General features: G+C 41.6%; 1 protein-coding gene across 1 annotated transcript in view; it reads left to right on the top strand.

Annotated features, from left to right (window-relative positions):
- The first annotated feature begins 2,528 nt into the window (after nucleotides 1-2,528).
- LOC135705450 (NADH dehydrogenase [ubiquinone] 1 beta subcomplex subunit 2, mitochondrial-like) overlaps nucleotides 2,529-6,000 on the top strand; it is a 247,189-nt gene continuing 243,717 nt past the window's right edge. The window contains exon 1 of the mRNA XM_065227202.1: nucleotides 2,529-2,543. The gene's annotated coding sequence lies outside the window, so the exon portion shown is untranslated. The remainder of the gene's footprint in view (nucleotides 2,544-6,000) is intronic.

The following is a 6,000-nucleotide window of genomic DNA, read 5'->3' as shown; positions in this document are numbered from 1 at the left end:
ATCACAAACTCTGAACCAATTATTATGGGAAATTTATCAGACTGTCCATATTTGCAACTTGTAATTTTCTTAAGTTAATGTATAAAATGTGGATACATATTGGAAGAATGTGTCACAAGGGTGTTGGGTTTCCATACCCAAGTAACCAAAAGTTCTGATAAAAGGCTATTTGAAGTTTAAGCAGCCCGGTTGAAGGTAGTCTTTAGAATTCTAAGCAGCCTCATTTTTAAGTCGTGATTAGAACTTGAATGTTGCGGTAGCATAAGCAGCTTCTAGCGGAACTTGTTCATGATCAAGTTTTGAAGATTGATTTGATCAAGCAACTGAAAAGAAAAGCCCAACACTGTTTGTATTCTAACGCAGGTTTCATGTTGAAAAGCTACAACGAAATATCTGAAAGTCTTCAAGCTATGTTCCCCGTTCCCGTCAATGCGTATCAACTACGAACACAGCTAGCTATGAGACCATGACCTGTAAAAGAATCGTTTGAAGAATACTGCGAGTCGAAGCGTATTTTAGCAAACAAACTCAGTTTACCGGACAAATAACTAGTTGAATATTTAGTCGAAGGCATTGAGTATCCTGCATTTCGAAACCAAACAAAAATTCAGAACTTTGGAACTGTCAGTGAAGTAATTCAAGCCTTTCGGATGATACGATTCAACGCAGCAGCACTATGGAAGAATATGAAAGTATGCCTTTCGTGTAATCAACCAGGACACTTTGCGATGGATTGCAGAGCTAACTTCAACCAGATGCGATACGAACAACGTGGAAGAAATTTGTTGCTTCCATAGCATAATGACAAGACAATTAATATTTTAGGGGACCAAGATTCAAGAAATTATGACAAACAGGTACAATATCGATTTTTGTGTGACCCTTTCGCACGGGTGTAGCACAAATTGGGGCTCAGATAGGTTCTCGACCAAGCGCACGAACCGCAGATCGTAGAAAAGCACGGTTATCTCGTAATACCGTTCGAGAGCAATTGAAGTGGTCTACATCAGACAGACATAAACCATTAATATTGACGACGGCAAGATTTGAGATGGTTCCATTGTTCTGAAACTAACCGATTTGGTACAAGTTCTCAACATCAGTAAGGTTAATTTTGACAAAAAGTTATGTTAACTGTCATAATACCAAACCTGCAAAATGCGTGTCGATGCTGACACAGCACGCCTGCCCCGTTGCCGTGAAGCGAGCTTGATCGTAGCATCGCCACGCATTTTGCAGTTTAAGTGTATGCATCTTAATCATTCTGTACTGGTAATCATACTTTTAAATATTTTACTATTATTAATATTGGAAAACTGGGTGGTTTCTAAAAAAAAAATTGAGTGAATTCTAAAGAATCAAGTTTAAACTGGAATGTTGGCATCTCCTCGGGCATCACTGCTTTGTACATCATAATACTCGATAAATAGAAAATCGTTATAATTTTACCTAAAAATTATCATAAACAATTCACCCCATTAAAATAACATAAATTCTGCAATTTATGTGATAGCGATTTTCATGACATCTTATTTAACCTGTCTACCAGTCAGGCTGATCGACACTAAATATTGGTATCAGGAACAGAACTTGGTATGCATAAGTTATTTTGTACCGCTCGGGATCCTATTTGACCAAATTAACTTATTATCAGACGTAAATGGCGGCAGAAAAAGCAAGCATTATGAACAGAATGGTAATAAATTTTTGTATTCTCCCTTTCTGAATTAGGTCAACACGTAAAAGTAATGCACAAATGCACTGGTCCACCATCGTCCCAAAAGCTGAAGAAACGTCCAAGAATAGCCGAAGCTTTTTGGATACTATCCAAAACACTTTTAAGAAGCAAACCATCATATTCACGCGCTCACTCTCACACTCCGGTTGCCGCCAAGCCACCCGCACCGTTCAAACGAAACCCAAGTAAGTGGGGTCAGTTTCCATGCCGGAACATCATCGTTCGGAGGGGGGGATGGCGGATGGCAGCACCCGAGCGGATGGAAATGATATCGGAAGCAGACGACAGCAAAGCAGAGATGGTAGTAATTTCCGCAGCGGATTCGACCTTCTCTTCTTCACGCTGTGTATGTCTGCTGTGCTCTGGCCAAAAGAGTGGACTCGCAGCAGGAAGGGGATCCGGGCTGTTGAACCAGAATGTCTAACCAAGTACAAAGCACAAAGCAAACCCTCCGAAAGAAAAGGGAAGTGGGACTCACTTTTTGCCGAACCGACTTGGTTAGTGTGGTGAATCTTCCGGCGTGTTGCTGCGGGTGGTCCTCGTTGATAATCCCAGGACGTCTCTCGTCGACGGTTGGATGGTTAGGATATTCAAACTGTCAGCTAAAATTTGCGTTGCCTCCAGTGATGGCCTGCCGAATTCACACTCACGCACTTTTCTCCCGCCGCAAGCACTGTCAATTTCCACTAGAATTTTCTTCTTCACTCATGCAGGATTCACCACATCACTGTCGCAACCGACAACCGGTACGTAGAACTTTTCTAGGTTAGCAAACTTTGCACGGCAGATTAGCAGAATCGATTTAGTTGTCATACACATTTTTGTGGACAAGTTTCTACTTCACTTCACTACATTATTTCCTGACGTGCCTTCAACTCGCCGGGGTGGTGGGCGGTTTTCCACCCACTTGAGTTCGCTTGCCTTCGACGCTTTCGTGTATCGTGCCACTCGCCGTATCGACTCACTCTCGCTCTTCAAGCACACCGATCACGTTCGAAATTGAGCTAATGTTGCAACATTTCCTCCAACCGACACCGCAAACAAATATTTTCTATGTGCTGATACTCCCCATACCGGGCAAAAACATCCCACCACTAAATGACCGCAATTTTTTAGCTTTTCACATTTTCCGATTTCACTCGCACGTACACCCGTCGTCTGGGCTAGGAAAAACAGCCAAAATTAAAAGCTTTTTCCACTATTATTAATCAATTTTCATCCACCCAAAAGCGACCGACAACAACGAGCGGAAAAAAACGCACACTCCCACTTCCATTTGGCAGGGCTCGCCGAAATCACATTCGCATTCCGTCTTCGCTCGACACAGAGGGAGAATCGATTATCACCACCACCACCGCCCGGGGGATGACCGCAAATATCCACACGGGGTTTCACGTCACCAGCTGACTGCAAATCACACTCTCGCGCCCCTGAAATCTTCTCTGAATGACAGCCTAAAATCGAAAAAAAAAACGCGTGTGTGACCCTTTCGCACGGGTGTAGCAAAAATTGGGCCTCAGATAGGTTCTCGACCAAGCACACGAACCGCAGATCGTAGAAAAACACGGTTATCTCGGAACACCGTTCGAGAGCAACTGAGGTGGCCTACTTCCAGGCGGCACCGGATCGAGTACTACAAACGTCTGTCGTCGTCGTCGTCGTCGTCGATGTTGCTGTTGTTGTTGTTGTTGTTGGAAAAGTGGAATTCCGAAGGCGCGCTTGTAGCCGAAAATACGGAGGATAGGACGGATCTTGTTTGGGAAAATAACAAAAACACTACAAGGGATTTGCGAAAACCATGTGGGTGAGGGCGCACGATGGAATGGGTGGCGAGGAGCTATTGGCGAATATCTCTCTGAATTCTCTGGTTTCTGGTGGGTGATGTGGAAATTGAGAGAGCGAGAGCTGAGATCCCGTTTGTTATTGTTCAAAGTGACGAGAGCCGTTACTAAAGGTGTCACTCTCTAACCGTTAGTAGTAGTAAAAATGTCCTGACAGTATGGCATCGACGGTTGAAAGTATTGGAATAACCGATTGAAGTATGAAATCTGAAAAAAAAAGCTACAAAGGACAGCTTTATGGGGTTGTACACAATGGTGACGTAGGACTACGTGGTCCTATATAATAAATGTTATTTGTAACTGCAGCAGGAGCTGTGTTTTGTGTACGAATAGGAATTTGAGTGGGGTTCTCTCGGTTTATCCTCTTAAGTATGACGCGCTTGGCATAAATGGCCCACAGCGACTCACGAAGAGCTACTGATTCCAATCAATAGCGGTGCGGCTTCTTCCTCCTTCTATGGATGCTCATGTGGGCTGCAGCTCGCTGCTTGCAGGCAGCCTTTCGTTGTGTACTGAAGAACAATATTCAACGTCACGTGCCGAAGCACTGCTGCTGCTGCTGATTCCGACGACCAGACTGAACCCAATCAGCGGTTGAGGGCAGCCTTGATAGCTAGCTGCTTGCGGGGATCCTTTCGTTGTGTACTGGAGAACACCATCACTCACTACGCGGTGATTGAATAAACACCCCGGACCGGATGGAATTCAACTTTGAAATCTGTGTTAGGGAAATCGCTTTTTGCAGGCAATTGGTGATAATTTTAATTATCATAGCAACAGTTCCACATTCAATCAATTTTAAATAGAGACATTTTGAAAAATGATAAAGTCTTAAATTTAACAGATGCGTAGAAATATTTCTGATCGGTTGGTGATAAAATTATTGAAATTGGTTCAGGGGCAACTGAGTTATCAACGTTCAAAATCTTTCATAATTTCGTTACATTTCGGTTTTCACAAATAGAAATCACAGACGTAGTCCTACGTCAAAAAAATGCAAGATGAGAGCATCATGACAGCTCTAGAGCAAAGTCAATGTACCCCAGAAATATTGGTTCTCTGGCCATGTAACAAACGTTATAACCAGTTTCATGTGTAACGTTACTGGGGTAGCCGGCCGGCCAAATGAAGATGACCTGCGTCGTAAATTTCCACATCAAAGTCGATGAGCTGAGACTTAAAGTCTGCATTTTGAAGATTCTGAAAATCTTGGACTTCTGTAAATATCACAATGTAACTCGGACGTTGTATTTTAGGGAATTGTCATTCTCAATCGGTGTGATTCGTCCTAAAGTTCAAGCATATCCTGTTGATCGACAATTCTCTAATGGGTTCTTGTGAAATTTAAAGCGTTAGAAGATCGATGATTCAACAGCAAATGAGGCCTTTAAAAAACAAGCATTTTACTAAACTTGCTCATACTGACTGAGCCAATCAAACCCGAAACCATACAGTCATATAACAGTACTTAGGATATTTTTGTAGGTGGCAAGCTCTAATTTTGGCAATATACCCCCCCCCCCCCCTCTTACTCTTTGATTTTTACGATGCCTTTTTTCTGAAATAGCATAAGAACGTCTCTGAACTTGGTAAACATTTTCTGAAATTCGCAGATATTTCTTAAAGTTCACAATACTTCCTAATTTTATAAGATTTTCCCTGTGGTTCGCAGTAGGTGCTTAAAGTTTGCAGACCTTTCCTGACGTTTGAAGAGCTTTTCTGATTTTTGTAAAACTTTCATAGTATTTGCAGATCTATATTTAAGTTCATATTATTATGCTAGGGTTCACAGAACTCTCATGAAGTTCACATTGAACTTCCTCGTGATCGAGAAACATTCATACAATTTTCCAAACGTTCCTGAAGTTCGCAGAATACTCCTGAAGTTCGATCGTAGTATTTTCCTAAAGTTTGCAGTACTTTACCTAAAGCATGAAGACCTTCTCTGAAGTTTGAAGTGCGTCTTGAAAGTAAAAAGAATTTCCCTAAGGCTAAAAAAAACTTCGTTGAAGTTTGTAGAACTTCCTTGAAGTTTGTAGAACTTCCTTGAAGTTTGTAGAACTTCCTTGAAGTTTGTAGAACTTCCTTGAAGTTTGTAGAACTTCCTTGAAGTTTGTAGAACTTCCTTGAAGTTTGTAGAACTTCCTTGAAGTTTGTAGAACTTCCTTGAAGTTTGTAGAACTTCCTTGAAGTTTGTAGAACTTCCTTGAAGTTTGTAGAACTTCCTTGAAGTTTGTAGAACTTCCTTGAAGTTTGTAGAACTTCCTTGAAGTTTGTAGAACTTCCTTGAAGTTTGTAGAAATTCCTTGAATTTTGTAAAACTTCCTTGAAGTTTGTAGAACTTCCTTGAAGTTTGTAGAACTTCCTTGAAGTTTGTAGATCTTCCTTGAAATTTGTAGAACTTCCTTGAAGTTTGTAGAA

The sequence above is a fragment of the Ochlerotatus camptorhynchus genome, unplaced genomic scaffold (genome assembly GCF_037179485.1).
Source record: "Ochlerotatus camptorhynchus isolate MF236.1 unplaced genomic scaffold, CSIRO-AGI_Acam_v1.1 ptg000267l, whole genome shotgun sequence".
Classification (NCBI taxonomy): Eukaryota; Metazoa; Arthropoda; class Insecta; order Diptera; family Culicidae; genus Ochlerotatus; species Ochlerotatus camptorhynchus.
Note: the sequence above shows the minus strand (reverse complement) of the source record. Positions and strands in the feature narration are given on the sequence as shown.